General features: G+C 41.1%; 1 long non-coding RNA gene across 2 annotated transcripts; it reads right to left on the bottom strand.

Moving 5' to 3' along the window:
• Positions 1–12,929: 12,929 nt before the first annotated feature.
• On the bottom strand, positions 12,930–16,221 carry LOC116653414 (uncharacterized). Of its 2 annotated transcripts, none has more exons than XR_014945545.1 (2): positions 15,897–16,221; positions 12,930–14,204 (listed from the first exon to the last, which is right to left on the bottom strand). It is a non-coding gene; the product is annotated as an uncharacterized LOC116653414 (long non-coding RNA). The 2 variants fall into 2 exon arrangements; XR_004307197.2 differs by having other exon boundaries at positions 15,980–16,221.
• Positions 16,222–18,049: the final 1,828 nt, after the last annotated feature.

Below are 18,049 nucleotides of genomic sequence, written 5' to 3'. Positions count from 1 at the left end.
AGCAGCTCTGCCAGCCTGTGGTCTTGCAGGGGTCTGTTGGAAAATTGAAGCAGGGGCCATTATCTAAAGTAAATGAAACATGGAGGAAGTCAGACCCTGTGAAGAGGGGAACATTTTGAAAACTGTGTTCCACTTCTTGGACCTCCAGCAGAAAATCTGCAATGAAAATCTGGTACTCATAGGTATAATCATGTCAATTCTGTTGAGACGCTCCTTTAAATTAGGTATTAATTTCCCCACCCCAATAACCTTTCTGTCACTGCCATAATGTTGAAGAAACTGCACTTAATGTATTCAGGAAACGAGTAATCACTGTCAGGCTATGACACGCACATACCCATTGAGTTGTTCTTCTTCAGATCATGTTGTTACATTCAGCATGTGGATTCTGGAGGAGGAGGTGAGACCCACAAAAAATGGCCTTTATTCTGGCCCTGGGGGGACAGTCTGGCACCTCGGAATGTGGCAAGTCTTCTTATGCCTCGGCAGAATTTTCCCTTGTAGCAGATATCTTTCCATCCATCCATCTTTCTTTCTACTTGGTCTATCTTTCTTCTCTCTTTCTAACTTCCCTTCTTTTTCCCTTCTTCGTTTTTCCTGCCTTGGTATCTTGGCTTGCCTAGCTACCTTCCTAATACAAATCCATTCAACTTCCAAAGTTTATATCTGTGAATAAGATCTTCACATGCACAAAGAAAGTCACTTTCAAGCTTTGGTGCTTGCAGGAGTTGAGCCTGAAGTGTTAAAGTACAAACACTTTCTGCTCAGCCATTCCCTTGATAACAGATGGCCCAATCTATGCTCCAAGATTGTCTTTAACTCTGTCTGACCCAACATACAACCAAATGTTCATAAACTGCAGTTCCCCATATCCCAAGATGTCCATTTTTGGCTGTAAATCTGGAGTGCATGCTGTTATTCGAGATTCCGAGCAGTCATGTGTGATACAGGGAGGTGTGTTAGCTAACTTGGGGGGAATCTAATCAACAGAGGCAAATCAGTGCTCCCTCCAGCAACTTTAGCTTCCCAGAAACTGTCTCTAACAGTGTTTTCAATGCCACACAGTTATATTTTGTTTTGCCCAGCAGTACCTCACCTTATATCTGGAGCATTGTATCAAAGCTAGACATAGGAATTGCATGCATTAAAGACTGTGGGAACAACACTGTCCTTGTATAGTAAGGTGCTCCTTTTATGACACCAAAATTTGGGTACAGGATCTGCAGCAATGAATGAAGCCTCTTCATATAGCATTAGTTCTGCATCAAGGGCAGGACAGCACAGATAAAATGCCAGATACAGAGCCCATAGAACCTACCTTGGTGTTAATGACTTACGAGCAACCAAATCACAGCTCAGATATCTGTCTGAAACCACACTTCCCCAGCACTCATTCAGCGTAATGGGTTGTAGTTGTGTTCTGCTGCTGTGAAAGAGCAGTGAGACGGCTCTGACTGGATACTTGGCACCCACTGATTTCAGGAGGAAAAGGACTGGATTTCCTATTTTTTATGGAGTCTCAAATTTTGTTAAGAGTAGAAACCGCCTTTTCCACATCCTCTGAATTTTTTTCTCCTCCTTCAAAATAGGAGATAATTTGTTCTTAAAGAGTCCATAAAATAGACAGGTGTTCAGGTTGCACTTATGTAAAAAAAAAAAAAAAAAAAAAAAAAAAGTCTTTTCACAGGCATTACTTTTAGTGGGGCAAGGAGAAGGGGAGCTTCTAATCTGTTTATACTAGGATTAATATTAAGAGTGAGTTAGTTTTTCCAAGGTGCAGTAGAGCATGAGGGTGAAAACAAAACAAAACATATTTTCAGGAATGTTTACCAATGGGTTCTGGTCATGATTTGTGTTTCGAAACTTGGGAGGCCAGTTTTTGAGCCTCGCTGTTAGTGTTTAACTTTAGGATTAGGAATTATTGAGTTATGTTCATTAAAATAGCCAGGTTTTGTCCTGTGAAAATTTAAGAAAACACGGTGTAAGCCTTGGAAGCAAAGTCTCCTTCTGAATAACAACAGAGTCATTCAGTTCCAAACATATGGCAGTCTTTGTCTTAGAAATCTGTGTGAAAGCCAGAGTAGCACCACTCATTCCAGCAGAGTCATCAGCTCTATTCTCAGGAATTCACATTGCTGTCAGTGACTCTGTTTTAAAGCCTTGAGAAATCAACTGAGATCCTGGTATATTAAAAGTACTGTAAGGGTCATGGGGGTCATTTCTTCCCCGAATTTCATGTTCAGTTCCCAGTTTGAAGAGGCAAAGAAAAAAGAAAGAAAGAAAGAAAGAAAGAAAGAAAGAAAGAAAGAAAGAAAGAAAGAAAGAAAGAAAGAAAGAAAGAAAGAAAGAAAGAAAGAAAGAAAGAAAGAAAGAAAGAAAGAAAGAAAGAAAGGAAGGAAGAAAGAAAGAAAGGAAGAAAGAAGGAAAAAAGCCTGAATTAGAGATGGGATAAGGCTGACAAAAGGCTTCTCTGAACTCTCTGAGATGTGTGATGGATAAAGATACTGAAAAATCTGTTAAAAAACAAACCAAACTTCCAGATGTCAACATGAAGATATCCTGTGGGAGCACATGAAGAAACCAAAACCAGTTATCCTGGTGTGATAGGCTATTCTGCAAAGGACAGATTACAATCTTGTGCCTGGCACAGGACAAAGGTTCTTTTGGGCCAGACCTTGAGCTGCGTAGTCCCTGAGGCCTTGTGCCTGCTGCATGGTAGGACCTCAGCTTATTCTTCTTCTGTGGACCCAGTGCTGCCTTCAGCCACTTCAATGTAGCTGAATTCAAAGCAGCTGCCCCATTACAGCATAAACTAAGGCTAGCCCCAACTAGTCTATGTGTGGTTGCACTCACAAATGTCCCATTAATTGAGACCAGTCTCCAGCGGGTTTTCATTTCAAGAAGAGTTTTAGAAGTTTGGGTCACTGCAAACAAAATCGTGCTTTCCTCCGTTTTGGGTGTTTTACAGCAACACTTGTTTTAATCTGCAGCCCAACCAGCTGACTGGAGCTGGCAGGGAGACAACGGATCCATTTTACGATGACTTTCAAGGTTTCAAAATGTGTTTTGGATCTGCCTTGGAGTAAAAACCAAACCTTCTGAGCTTTCTCATACAGTGAAGTGATGTCAAGGCCGTTTTGCCAGTGAAGGTTTTCAGATGGCCTCCTTGATGTAGACCACGAAGTCAGCTTTGTTCTTGTTGCTGTTTGTCAGGTGGCTGCTTATGACTCTAAAAATGGCAGCTCAGAACTACAGATAAACCCTGATACCTTCAGCAGGGCACTAGACTAGTCTGTTCCTACTCTGGGTGGTTTCTTATGGAGGTATATCTGCTGTGTTTTGTTTGTTTGTTTTTTCTTGGGAAAGTTGTGGCTTTTCCTGATGGTATAAGATCTCTTGCCCTTGAATTTCCATGACAGTGAACCAGCCATGAGCAGAATGGGTTGGGACCTTGGTTCCCAGACTCACATATCACTTCTACCGATACCACCAGCTTGGAGATAAAGATAACACTCTTCTCATGATCCTTCACTTAACAGGGTAAGATATCACACCCTTCAAGAAATCAAATAATAAAGAAGTAAAAACAAGAAAGAAATAACCTTATCAGTCTCAAAACCACCTCTACTTCCTTCCTTGTTCTTTTCCTTCTTCCAGCTGCTCTGCTTCATTCACTGATTAAGACAGATAAGCTCACTAACAAATGCAGGCTCTAGTACAGAAACTACCAATTCTCTGACCATAGTAGGAGACCCTGACTACGTTGGAGTAAATGCCTTATTAGTGCTCAGTGGTATATATAATCTCTCATGTAGATTCAGACCTTCCTGGCATTACATCAGTGCAGGATTATGACATACTTCTTTCTGAAGAATAGGATAAACTTTGCTACTGTAATCGTTATTTAAACCATACCCTCTTGCTTTGTGGGATGGCAAGATTCCTTTCACACATGGCACATCATGTACAGACTCTTTTTTTTTTTCCTCCTGTGGATTTACTTATTTTTGCATGAAAAACTGCATAAAAAGCATGCTCGCATCTAGAAAGAAGGCAGAAGAAAATGGTAACTTGTATTCATTAATCTTTAGAGCATGGAGGCTTCCTGTGAGTCATGACTTTGATGTAAAGTAAGAAGCAACCTGCTTATCAGGTAAGCTATTAGGGCAGACCTGTCACCACTTATTCATGAAAATGCATTGTCTGTTTTTCATCCATGATGACCATGACATTCATGAAGCCAATGTGGTTTAGCCATCCTTCCAGACATTCATTACTCGCTCCTTATACTTCACATGCACTGCTGTAAAGCTCATCTTAACATATAAGATAATACATATTAAGATAAACTAGGTGGGCAAAAGTGGATGCAAACCTGGTGCCCAAACAACTGGACATTAAGGCATTGTCCAGAAAGCTGTCTTTGAAGCAAGTAAACACCAAACACTCAATTCTTCCACACCTTATGATATCTTTGTATTTATATTTGAAGAAAGACATTTGTAAAAAAAAAAAAGTTACAGACTCATGTAAGCATCCAGTGAACTTGCACAGTTTTCTTCAATGTTTATACTCACTTATTGTGCCCTGCTCTTCTCAAATAATTGCATAACTATCCACAGTCATTTTAAACAGCCTTCAACCCACATCAGCCTAGCATATAAACATTGGTGCTTTATACAGTCATTTTGTATGAAATTTGTCTGCAGGGCAGCAGTTTGCTGTACTGAATTCAGTTTGTGAGATGAATTGGGCAGCAGTTAAGACTCAAAGTGCTTTTGGTTTCCTTGCAAACAGTCTGTCTGCTTTCCCAGCTATCTGTAGCCCAAGATCTAAGAAAGAGTTGCCCAGTATGGTCTGTGTCCAGAGTTCTGCTAATAAATCACTATGCTGCAAATAACAGGCACAAACAGATCCCAGGCATCTGGGTCCCTCAGTGTAACTGCAGGCATAGGTCTTCCATCATTTCTTTCAAACAGGTCCAATTTCATCTCAAGCACCAAGTGAGCTAAAGCTCAGTGCTAATGGGTCAGATGCTGCAAGGCTGCATTTTTATGGTTCTGTGCCCAAGCTGTATTAATTTGTATTTCATTTTGGGTCATTAGCTTGGGCTCATCTGTGCTCTGATCATAAATGAAAGAGGTCTGAGTCTTCATACAAAGGCTTGCTTGCTTTCTGTCCTGTGAGGAGCAGTCTCGTGCAATAAAACAAGAGGTGTAAACCAGATCACTCCAGAAAATGATGCAGGGCATCCTAGCTCTCATAGAGAGAGTTGGAAGGGGCCCTTAAAGGCCATCTAGTCCAACTCTCTTTCAATGAACAGAGACACCTATGGCTTGATCAGGTGCTCAGAGCTCCATCCAGCCTGACCCTGAGAGTCCTCAAGGACAGAGCATCCACCACCTCTTCAGGAAATCTTCAGATCTGTTCAAAAGCAAGAGTTTGGCTGGAGCAGAGTGGATAGAACAAGTCATGATCCAGTTCCCACATGGCTTTCGGACAGGGAGGATGGTGGAGTGGTTCAATACAAAACGAGAGATGTGTCTCATCCTGGTGAATTTGTTCACCTCACAAAGTGAGAAATGTGAAGGAGGCAATGAATGCAATTACTGTGAGCATTTAGGCACCATGGGTAAGGAATAGCAGAAAGCGCAAGTGCCATATAATTCCAATTTAAGCCCTTTTAAAGCATAAATAAAGAGACACTTCAGCAAATTACTTTGATGTGGTAACAGATTCACATATCTCCACCTTCATCTGGAAGAGTGCAGCAGTATCTGAAAGGAAGGAGGTTACTGCACAGCTCCAACCCATATTCTTGCTTGAAATAGAAGCAAAAGGAAAAAGATCCAAGGAAGTTGCACATATTTCTTTTAAAATATGAAGAAACTGTTGCTTCTGCCTTTCCCTTTCAGGATGGCTGTACTCTGTTTTTTTGAAAGGGAGAAAGATGAAAACCTCTAACCTGGGTGAAGAATAATTTACTAGAGGATGTCTCTTTCTCAGTGACACATACCCTTATTGCACACACACACACACGCACATGCACACACACACACATTTTCTATTTCATTAAAAAAACATTCTGGTAACAATCAAAGGCAGCTCATAAATGTCATATTTTGAAAATCATAATGCGCGATCCCCTCTTTAGGGCAGCTTTTATGACAAACAGTATACCCATGTTTGTGTATCGTTCCTAGGACTATAAAATAACTTTTTATGGCTCTTTTAGGCTGATAGCTGAAAAGCCTGGTACATTTATTTTTTTTTATGAAATTTTTTTTTGCAGTACTCAAAACACACAATACTCTGTGTCAGTCCACCCTCCCTCCTCTCCTTCCTCTTTTTATGCAAAATCATGTGACAAAAAGCTAAGTGCTTTTAAGAAACATACCTCTGGCATAGAGCCAGTCTCTTTTTCTTCCCTCCTCACCCCCCCTTTTCTTTTTCTTTTCGGTTTTACCCGTTGAAGCTGACAGATATCTATAGCAAACAGTTAACATATATAAACACGTCAGATATAAAACAAATATACTTTGAAAGGAAACAGATAGCTGGAACAGTTCGTGTTGCAAGACAACGACAGTGCAATTAGAGGGAGCAGGGTGTGGGGTCTTCAGGGCGCCTTTGGCAGAGCTGCCCAAGGTGGGAGTACCTTTCTTCTTCCCTCTGTCAAGGTCTTTGTGGATGGCATGGAAATAAGACAGACCCCAGTGTCATAGCCACCATCTGGTATGGATGAAATGAAAGCATAGGCAGTTTTTTTATGGTGATCAGTAAGGCGATGCGTGCATGAGACATCTGCAGGCGTGTGTTTCTGGAATACGTTTTGCAGGCTGAATAAACTGGATGGTAGCTGAAATGCAGCCACTTAGAGGCTTCATCCTGCCAAGCTTCTGTCGGATCCTGAGCCCTCTGCCCCTGTGAGACTTCCCTGTGATGTTTGTTAGTGCAAAGCACTTAATGTGATCGTTAATGATCAAAGCTGAATTAATTAGTTAGGGAAGAAAAACCAAGCAGCGGTGTATAATGAAGCTGTGCCCTGCGAGCTTGTCTTGCTGGTATACCTCATGTGCCCACTCTGCCAGCAAGGAGCCACCACACCACTGTAGTCATCTTTCAGACCTTGGGATGTTGTACCAAGCTGGGACAGAAATGACTAAAGGACAAAGGAATATATACCTTGCTTGGGTATGCTCCTTGTGAGGAAAGCTATTTTATTGTGACTGTCAATTCAATGAGTGGGACAGTTCAGGATGGGCTTTGGTGTCCAAAATACCATGGGACAAATCAGTGCCTCTGTCCAGGATCTCTGTCTTGGTGGGTCCTATATAGCAGCTCTGCACGGCTCAGACGCTGGCGTAGTACCTGGCTGCCAAACCCTAACAGTAGGTTAAGAATAGACTAAACAGATAATTAAACAGATTAATTCAGCTCTCAAGCAGCCTAGCAGCACAAATAAATGGACTCGGATACTTTAGGCAGCGAAAGATGCTGCTGAAGGGGGTGTGGTAGAGATCATGATTAGGCTGGAAAAAATGTATAGTATGTTTGCTATCTGACATAGGAACTAGGGGATGTCAGATGGAACAGGTTAGTGGCAAGTTCTGAGGAAAAAAGAAAAGAAAGAAGAGTCATTTTCCCCAGTGTGTAGTGAAGAGGGGAGCTCTTTACCACTGAGCTACCAGGTGCATTCATGGAATGAACATGATTTTGGGGTAAATGAAGACAAAGATGCTCCCCTTGGCTCTAGGGAGCACTGAGTGAGGGCTCTTGTGAGATCGCTGGTCTTGGCCCAGCAAAACAAAGTGCAGTTCTGCTTTGTGCTGGAGGAGCTTGTGGGCTTATGACCAGCAGGCAAATCCCACTGAAACAGTTTCAAATGTGAATTTAAATCAAGTTGAAAAGGCTAATGCAGCATGGAGGGGAAGGCATACACTTCCACTTGTTCAGAGTCCTTTAGAAAACTCAGCGAGAAATACCTGAACATTCTGGGAGCTGGGTCCCAATAGCAGTTGGGATAAAAAGGTATTTGTCACTCTGATGCCTGCCAGGGCCACAGAATGACATCATTCTTTTGTGAAAGATCAGCGGCTGCGATGGGTGAAATACAAACACTTTGTAGGTTTTGGGTAAGTTTAAAACAAGTTTGGGTTGAAGCTGAAGTGGGATACAGATTTCAGAAATTGCCTTCCATCAGAGGGATCTCCCATATTGGCAACCCTGTCCATGGTAGGGGGTTGGAACTGGATGATCTTTAAGGCCCCTTCCAACCCAATCCATTCTATGATTGTATGATTCTGTGTCTCAGCTCACTCCTATGTTACGTGCAACTAAATAAGGATACTAACAATGTTTCTGGCTACAATAATACTTCAGATGTGATTCACAAAAATGAAACATTTTGCAGAAAAATATGTGTTATGGTTTCAATTAAAAGAGAAAAAAAAAAAAGAAAAAAAGGAAGTTTTTAAAAGCTATTTTTAAGTTAGTTGGACTTTTTCTTAGCTTTTTTCTTTTCTTCCTTCTTTTCTAATTGCTACATTTTTTTCAGCTCATTACTCCCTACTCCTGCTCTTGAAAAAAAGATGAAAAAGATTTTTAAATCCTTAGAGAGAACTGCTGTTCATTTAGAACTATTGAAAAAAAAAATTAAAAAAAAAAAAATAGAAGAAAGAAATTTAAAGTGTGAAACTACATGGTGGGGAAAACAAAGCTGGTTTTTTTTTTTTAGTGCCTTTCAAACAGAAATAAACAGAAAAAGCACACGCAGAAATACTTTGGAAACTGGGATGCTTCTGTTTTTGCTTTCTTCACTTCAGGCATGGGGGGTTTGATAGCTCTGACTCAGTTCACAAAGGGGAAACTGAGACATCATCTGCTAAAGGATAATGTTAGAAGGGCCTTATTCCTTGGCTAGATCTGCTTTTACAGATGCTCAGGAAGTGTGCAGCAAGAGGTGGATTAGGAACAAGAATTAAATGAGTGACCTCTCCCACCCCCAGACCAGCTTCTCCCATTTCTTTCTCTTTCCCAGCAGAATAAAACGTGCTGTTGACAGGGATGGTCAGCAAAAGGGGAGGCAGATCCAGAAGCCACCAAGCTGTTCTGGGGAGATGAAGCAGATGCTGCCACCCAAAGCAAGAAGCATTACAATTTTAATTTTGTATTGCTTAATATTTTTAGAAATAAGAATACCCCTGATTGGGACATGCAAACCTTCTGGGCAGCTCAGAAGGTTCCAGCGGCAGCTGTGTATCCTTTTCTGGGTTTCTGCCTTCATGATGACCATCCCTCTTTGGGCCAGATCCTGAGCCAGCACACACTGAGGAGATACCAATTGATACCAGCTGAAGATTGGTCCTTCGAGATCAGCTGTTAATTTTTGAGGTATTTTCCAAAGTGCCCATTTGGTAGGAAAAAAAAAATTGCATAGATGGTTTTATCCATCTTCACCACATAACATAAACAAGTTCACTCTCCTATTTTAATTCATGAGAAAATCACCCTCCAAATAATTAAAATAACCTTCTGTCGCTTCAGCATAGCAGCCTGCACTGTGTGAGAGCTGCTTGTAATGAGCGCCTTGAGAAGAGGCTTCAACCCCAAGGCAAACATCTGTGGAAATTTTATGAGAGCCTAGACTAAGGGAAAAGCCAGCATCAGACATTTGTAGGCTTCTTTTGGACTAAATGCAAGAGATCCCACTGTCTATTGGATGAGGAAAGACTGGTGGACTTCATGGGATAGTGGGGAGGAAATCTCACAGCTCCCTTAGCACAAACACAGTTGCTCAAGATTTCTGCTTCTTCCAGGTTCATCATATTCTTACATAAAGTGTCCTTAAATAAGAGGATGGTCGATTTGTAAATAGATGAGCTCCATTTCTAGTTAACTTAGTCTTATTGTGTTGTGCCTTAGCAATATTGTATTGGTGATAGCTGAACTGAACTGGTCATTTAACACTCACAATAAAATGGGATGCTGAGATCATAATCATGTCTGGTGCCACAACATAGGAAGCTGCCCATGAGCCAATGGTTGGCACTGGCTGAATGGGCTGTGAGTTTGTGCTCATTCAGAAGGTAGGATAGTGAATTCAAGGGAGAGAAAAGGGACGTGTTGCTGGGATGGGACCACTGGGGCCACCAGACAGAATAATTCAGGCTTCTGAAGAGAAACCACCCCTGAGAAACCCCAAGAAACTGAATACCATTCTGATGTCCTGTCCCTGGGCCAAGAAAAAAATCAAGCAAGCTAGAACATAATTGCACACTGTGCTGTGCTTTTGTTTAGTTTACAAGCATATATGTGACCAAAACATCTAATCGCAGCCCTGAACTCCTATTCAGCTGAGCTGGAGCCTGCAGCAGCTGGGGGAGAGGAAATGAGGTTGTGCGGGTATTCAACTGCTGGTGTCTTTTTTCAGCTACAATTAATGTCAATGGTTGTTGATACTACAGGTCACTTCCTGCCTCCCTCGTTAAATCTAGAACTTCAGTGGATTTCCCAATGGTAAAGAGAGGGCTGGCCAACTTTTCATCCAGCTTTTCAGGCTTAGTTCTCTTCTAGTGAACTCTGGAGGGTAGTCATGAAGCACACTGTAATCCGTGCCATGCAGAAAGTTCAGAAAATAGATTTATAGGGCTAGGAGAATGTGGTGCTATTTGTGTGGAGTGTTTCCTACACAGCAAGTAGCAAATATCATCTGTGAGTAGGCAAAACAAACATTTCTGATGTTATTCTTGGAACAAAATGCTCCCAGTTAAAAATCTTAACACCAGGTATTATGATACGATATTATTGAAAAAGACAACAAATTGTTCTCACACTGTTGCATTAGAAACTGATATTGGCCTCATCTTCCACAGCTGTTCAGACACCCCTGGACACAGTCCCCACTACTTCCTTGCTGAGTGATGCTTGTGGCCTTTTCACTGTTCTCACTCTGCTTCATGGATTTTCCTCTTTTCCTCCCCAGTGTCCATGGATATATTGAAAAACTCAGCCTGAAGTACCTGACTGAGGTGGTTGATCCTGTGGCTCCCTAGCTAACTGGGGCAAGGTTCACCTACGTGTTATGTTATAGCTTCTGCTCCAAAAACTTTCTCCGGAGAAGAAATTTCTTGGGTGGGGGGAAAGCTGCTGTCCTGCAGATGTCAAAAGGACCAAAGTTTGCTTGGGACTGAGAGGCACATGTGAAAACACAACTCTTTCTGCTGCTTCCTTTGTTCCCTGTGCTATGATCATACAATGAAGGCTGGGTTCTTTCTGTGCCAGGCACCACTTAAAAAACCAAGAGGGGAAAGTTTTCTCACCCTGGAGTTGGCAGTCTGAACAGACAAAGGAGCACTGCAGAGCACTGAGCAGAGTTTGGCTTGCAAATATTATGTTAGCTCCCCAATTTCATCATGGTTGGTTGGGCTGCAGATGTACTGCTTTCTTTGAATGGTTTGGGAGGGGACTCATGCACGTTTGGGAGGGGAACAGGATCTTGTCTGTATGGTGAGTTTGGCATGAGATGTTCCCAATTAAGTCTGGGCATAATCAGATGAGCTCTCAGTCCTGGCAGAATAATTTCAAACTGAATTGGTTTAATTTGCTACATACAAAAGATTGTGTTCATTGGAAAAACCCTTTTATTCCAGAATTAGGGCATCTCCACATGGAGTTTTTCAGGGAAAACTATTCATTTTCAAAATCACCTTTTCCCTTAATCTAAATTAACTTCCCTGGATAGAAAAGTGTGTGTATGTGTAGCACAGAAAGGGCCAGGGAAAAGCAGGAAGGGATTAATTGAAAGGAAAAACAAAGGACGGGGAGATATTGAGGAGAAGGGTATAATTTGGCTGGTGAGAAGAAAGGAAAAGAAACAGCATTTGGAGACAAGAGGCTTAGCAGTCCAGGACTTGTGTAAAAAGACCCTTGGGCAGCCTAGAGGGACCTCAATGTCCCCCATTAGTCTGTTCCCCAAGAACTTAAGGCTTCTGAGGACCTTTTGCTTGGAGCTCGGCTCTGGGGTGGTGGTTGTTTATTTTCTTTAAGTAAATGAAGAATCTCAAATGAAGGAAAACAGGATTTTTTTGGTGAATGTTAGAATTACAGAACTGCCATCAGAAGCCCAGTGCCATTGCCATCAGAGCTGTGAATATTCCTCAGGTGAGTATAAGCTGTAATAATTATGGTGGGATTTTCATTCTTACCTCTGTATTTCTCCAAGTGTGCTTGTTAAAGAAGAAACAGGAGGATGTGAGGCTTGCCGTAGCCTGTAACACCTAACATCCAGGGCTTTGTCTAAGTAAACAATACCACTTGACAGACCGCATTTCCTGCAAGTGGAAACTGTTTGGTGTGATGCAAAGCACAAAGTTCAGAAAAAGAAAATAAGAGAAGGAAAGGGAAAAATAAGATGCTATGTATGACATCACTGTAATACGCAATGAGGCACAAAGCTGTTGAGTGGTTTAAACAGCAACAATGTAGAGTATTGAAGTATTGAAGCCTGGAGTACAGATCTGACAAGCTTGCTTCAAATGCTATTGCAGACTGTTCTGTCATATTTTCTTGTGCTATACACAAGGATTTTCATCCAAAGGGAAGATTTTTCTCAATAATCTGATTTTGGAAATGTGGAACATTTGCAAAGGAAAAGGAACTGAAAAGTTTCAAAAAGAGAAAGCAGGCATCAAGATTGTTCAAAAACAAGAGCAAAACTGCAGTGAAGAAATCTCTCCATTCAAGCATCGAAATCTTCTTTCATCAGTAGTCCAAAGAAGGCAGTGTCTGTTATGGCCAGCATGCACAGTCCTGGTAATGCTAAAAACAGAATAGAAAGATTCTTCCTTCTTTCCTTCCTTTCTTTCTCCATTCCTTCCACTGAAGATTTAGTTTCCTCTTCAAATGCAAGATCTAGTGTAAATTAGGACTTTAATATTCAAGAGTCAAGGTTTATTAAGCTAATTTAGATGCTGATAAGGCAATTTACAATCACAAAGGTGATGCAAACATTAAGGTCATCTGTCTCCACCAAGAATGCAGCAGCACCTACTGCTTCCCTCAGTGCTTACAGAGTAGGGAAGTCTTTCGGAATAGGAGAAAATTACATTCAAATCCTTCCATCCTTAGAAGATTCATCCCACGTGTTTTTTTTTTAATTCAAGATATTAAGATGTTTTTTCAAGATATGAAGAATTTTCCTTTACTAGCATTTCAAGTATGGAAAAAACTTCAACCCTCTCTGTTCAAGTTATGTCACTGCCTCTGAAGAAAGATTTTGCAGGACAAGAAAGCAGTGTTTGTGGCTGTTCAGACCCTTCCAACTGCACCTTCCAACTGCGCTAGAGAGTCCCAACTTTCTTCCAAAACTGTTCAACACTAAAAGAGCTCTTGAAAGCCCTTGAAAGGACTCACTAGAAAATCTTGTTCTTTCTTGGTGTGGTAGGACACACGTATAGACATATCATATGTACATTTTTATATAAACATAAATACATTTTTATGCATATATAAAATACACTTTTACATATATACACTTCTCTCTATATAAGATTTCAGGGTCTCTCACCAATTAAATCAAATACGGTCCCATGATCATGTGAATGCAAGAATTAAGACTTCCAAAAAACAACCAAAAACATAATCAAAAAACCCACCATGACTGCTTTGATTCACCTCTATGTTGGATATTCTGAATACACAGTATTCTGAACCCCGTGCTTTGCTGCTGCTTATAGCATGAGGTGACAAAAAGGCAGCAGTACAGCTGTGGTGCATGTTTACTTTCAGAGTCAGCTTTACAAATTGGGTCAGGGAAATCTCAGAGGTGGTGGTGATCCCTTGTATCACTCAGCTGAAGGGAGGGTGATGCTCTAGACCTGCTCCAGGAAAGCAGAGGACCGTATCCACAGCCAGGAGTTCCCCCAGAGCTGCAGGAGATGTTACACCTCACAGGTTTCACTTCACACATAAAAAGAGGTTTATATTTCCTGACAGAGTAGTTCGTGCTCCTGAGAGCTCAGGTAGTGTGTGATCTGCTGGAGATCCTAAGACACTGTGTTAGTTCAGCCATTCAGATGAATTCTTTGAATTCTTTGAATTCGATATCACATTCAGCAAATCTGAGCTTCCTCCAGTTCTCTTGAGGGCTTCCTGTGTGGCAATTGGCAACGTGTTTATCCATCCCACAACTCAGTTCTCCTTGCCTGAAAAAACGGGAATTGTGTTATTATCTCCCAAGGGGCTGAGAGGTTAAACACTTATTGACTGGGAAATGCTAAATCTGAGGGCCAATGAAGGAAAAAGACGTTCTTTCCATCTCCGTCTGTGTTCTGCGAGCATGTTGTATGTAAGTCAGCTGCTCCTGTCCGTGTAACAGAAAAACAGATGTGTGAGATGTGCAGCTAAACTTTTTTTTATGTTACTTTTTACTGTGCCCGCATTTTTCTTTTCTTTGTGTAAAATTATGACCTTTTAAATATCAAATAGATTACATATTATTACAGAACAGTTACTTGGTTTCTTATGAGAAACAAATATGTTTTTCATTATATTCACCAGGTGCGTTCTATAAAGAGGGCGTTTATGGTAGAACCGTATATATTTCAATAAAGGCTTAGTAGTTTTATGTCAGAGAGAGGTAGCCCTTAAACCAAAACCATACATTTCAGCTTCATTGAAATTGCTTTTTTTTTTCTGAAATAAGGTAAACCCTCAAACACGAACAAAACATATTGGGCATTATAGAGATTTTAGAGAGAGTTACTTAAGAGTTTAGGCTGAGAAAAAGAAAGGGGGGGGGGGGGGAATAATTTAGATGGAATTAAGGAATGTTGGAAAACATAATAAATAAAAATATAAACATAATAAATAAATAAAAACGTAGTAAAACCCTGCAAAAACAGGCAGAGTTGTATAATGCTACAAAACATGGAAACTGATATCCCTAGCCCACAGCTTTACTATTTGGAATCTTCTTAGGGAAAATGGCTAATTAAAATGAAACCATTGAAAAGGTAATGTACTGCAGTGTCTGGAGCAGAAGCCTGAAACGGTAAATTCTGGAGTAAGGCAAAATTTTGGAGAGCTGCAGCACAAAACTACCACACAGACACCACTGGAAAAGCTCAGCTTTTGCTGTCTTGCTTCTATTAATCTAGCATCTCTGTGTATACAGTTCAAACCATTTTACAAATATTTATCATTTGTAGGAGGAGCTGTTGCCAAGACCTATCTTAATACTGTGACCATAAATAAAGCATCCCAACCCAGAGCTCTGGATGTAAAACAAACCATTTGGAGAACGTGGGGACAAACAATCTCTTGTGAAATATGAGTCAGCCTTCATTACGCCGTACACAGAAGGAATCTTTGACATTGAAAAATCTAAAGAACTTGCGGATATTTCAGTTTCCAGCTATTATCCATGACATTTGCAAATGTTTTCTATCCTCATAACTTTATTCAAATATCTTTTTTCATCAAGTTTGTTCACCAGACCTATCTCTGTGTCTGCATGCTTTCTGGGAGAACAATAAAAAGGTGGTTAACATGTGCTAGGAGTGTTTTGTTCTCACACCTCCCCAGCATGAGAAACAGGCCAAACTGTCTGATGTCAGGCAGACTCCAAAAAGACTTACTCATAACTTATTGGGAGCATCCACAGCATAGAATCATAGAATTATTAAGGTTGGAAGAGATTACTAGGATCATCAAGTCCAATCATCAACCCATCCCCACCATGCTCACATCATAGAATCATAGAAGGCAGCAGTTATGAACCAAAATACTTCTTTTCAGAGGGAGTGCAAACTACAAACCCAAGGAAGAAACTCCCACTAGCAAATAAATGTGAAGCTTTTCCTATGCATAATTTATTTCATGAACACTTGCTGTACCTTTCTTGCATTTTCCCCTGTAGGTCCTGGAATGGCCAGCTGTTGGATAGAAGACAACCAGAGATATGTTACAAGGCACTGACCTTCCATGGCAGAAGTATTTTCATTAATATCCTGGACTGTCTCCTTCAGACAGCTGAAACTTGTAAGCATACAGCCTTATGTTTGATCCGTGCCAAGGATGAGATGCAGCCAGCACAGAAGGTGATGCCTTTGGAGAAGAAAAACCTGCACATTGGCCATTTATCAACCAAAGGCAGAGCCTAGCACATCTACATGACTTTTGAGAGCAAATCTTGGAATAAATTACTCCCTCAGGCACACCCTGGTACATATACATATATATATATATATATGTATGTATGTATCTTAGTGCTGGAAAATGATGAAAGCCTCTCCAAGTAGGAGTCCAGAAGAAGCCACCACGTGTTTAGTATGAACAGTCAGAAAACAGAGCCCTGGGGCAAATGAAACCAAGGGAATAAAGGGAATATATGCATTTTTTTTTAATTTTTTTTTTTATTTTCCATGTGTGGGCTATATTCTGCCTTCTGATGCTGTCCTGTGCTCATTCTTTCTGCTGATTTCAATCTCTGCTGAACTGAGCATCGTTTTTGGGAATAGCTTGTTATTGCACATCTGCAGAAATGTTGCACAATATTAACTTTCAGCAGCCTTGGGCCAACGTGCCCTTTGTGCATATAGTGCATTCTGCTGGCCTTGAACCACGACTGCAAATAATGAAGCTCTGTTGGCTCAGGGTTTATTTCTGATAAATCTCAGATAAATCTCAGCCCCTCCTCCCTCTTTTTATGCCTCATACCTAAATATTTTCTCAAGCTCTTTGGCCAAGCCACATCCAAACAAAGCGTCTCCACAGTGTTAAAAGTGTACCAAGTGTATTTCTATGAAAGCGGTCAGCAGCTGAGGAGAGCGGTCACAAGATTGTACCATTGTAATAGGTAGAAAAATTGGTGTGTCAGGTATATTTCTGGTATGTATTTCACCTGTGCTCTTTTCTTGATTTGTTTAGTTCCTGTTGGAGTTGATGCAGCTCGGACAGTCTGACCACTGGCAACCAATGATGTACAGGAGCAGATGGACCCCTTCCTCATCCCACAGAGTGCTTTGTGCTGGGGATGCTGACTCACCACAGGACAGATGCTGATACCCTTTGTCCATGTTCTCTTCCACCCTTGCAAAATTAAGGGTGTGAATCAAGCTTGTGCTATGTTGGACCCACTCCATTGCCTGAAATAGTCCAAGCTATCCAAACTCGAGTTTCTTCCCTTCCTTTTCTTTCCCCCATGAAAAGATCTGTTCCTCCCATGAGACACAAGAAAAGATCCTCAGCCCAGCACAGGTCCACACAGCCATGATTTATATCCAGTGCTGCAGATGCACTTTTTAAAGTAGGCTTAAAAATTACTCCCCTTAATAGAGATTAAATATTGATTACCTAAGTAATAGCTCTGTCTGCAGTAGGAAATAGATGTGGAACAACCCCTGCTCATCAATCACACATGAACTGAGGAAATATCATACCAGAGGAATGGCAGAAAGTTTTCAGATTTTTCTCTAAGACCATCTTCATCTTCCATACACATGCATGCTAATGTATATACACACATTTGTATACAAACATATACTACCGATCACACACATCCCCTGACTTTTCCTGGAGCACTAGCTTGTTTAACTTCCTAGTAATTACTTAACATTTTTCATCACACTGTTAATACATCTTCTGTCATTGCCTGGCGCACTCTGTGTACTTACCAATTTGGAAAGCGTGTCAGGTCTTATCTGGAAAAGTGAGGCTTGCCCACAGCATGCCATCCACATGATGTGAGTTTGCCCCTGCATCATACGATGTGGCAATGTCATCAGTGTCAGGTCATGCAAAGATGGGACGGGAGAGGGGGATGTGGTGGGAAGTGACAAGAGACAAATAGTGCTGGGGTGCAGAACAGCAAACCCCATGTCTCCTGTGTGGCATAAAGAACAGAAAGGTCCCTGAGGGAGAAGATCTAGACCCTTTCCATCCATCTTCACATTTGCACCTCTCTGATTTATGAGTTTGGAGTCTTCAGCACTTATAGAATCATAAAAGTTGGAAAAGATCGTTAGGATCAAGCCCAACCATCAACACA

Source organism: Coturnix japonica, chromosome 4, assembly GCF_054131305.1.
Source record: "Coturnix japonica strain WE chromosome 4, WE-NBRP24, whole genome shotgun sequence".
Lineage (NCBI taxonomy): Eukaryota > Metazoa > Chordata > Aves > Galliformes > Phasianidae > Coturnix > Coturnix japonica.
This window is presented reverse-complemented; position numbering and strand designations above follow the sequence as displayed.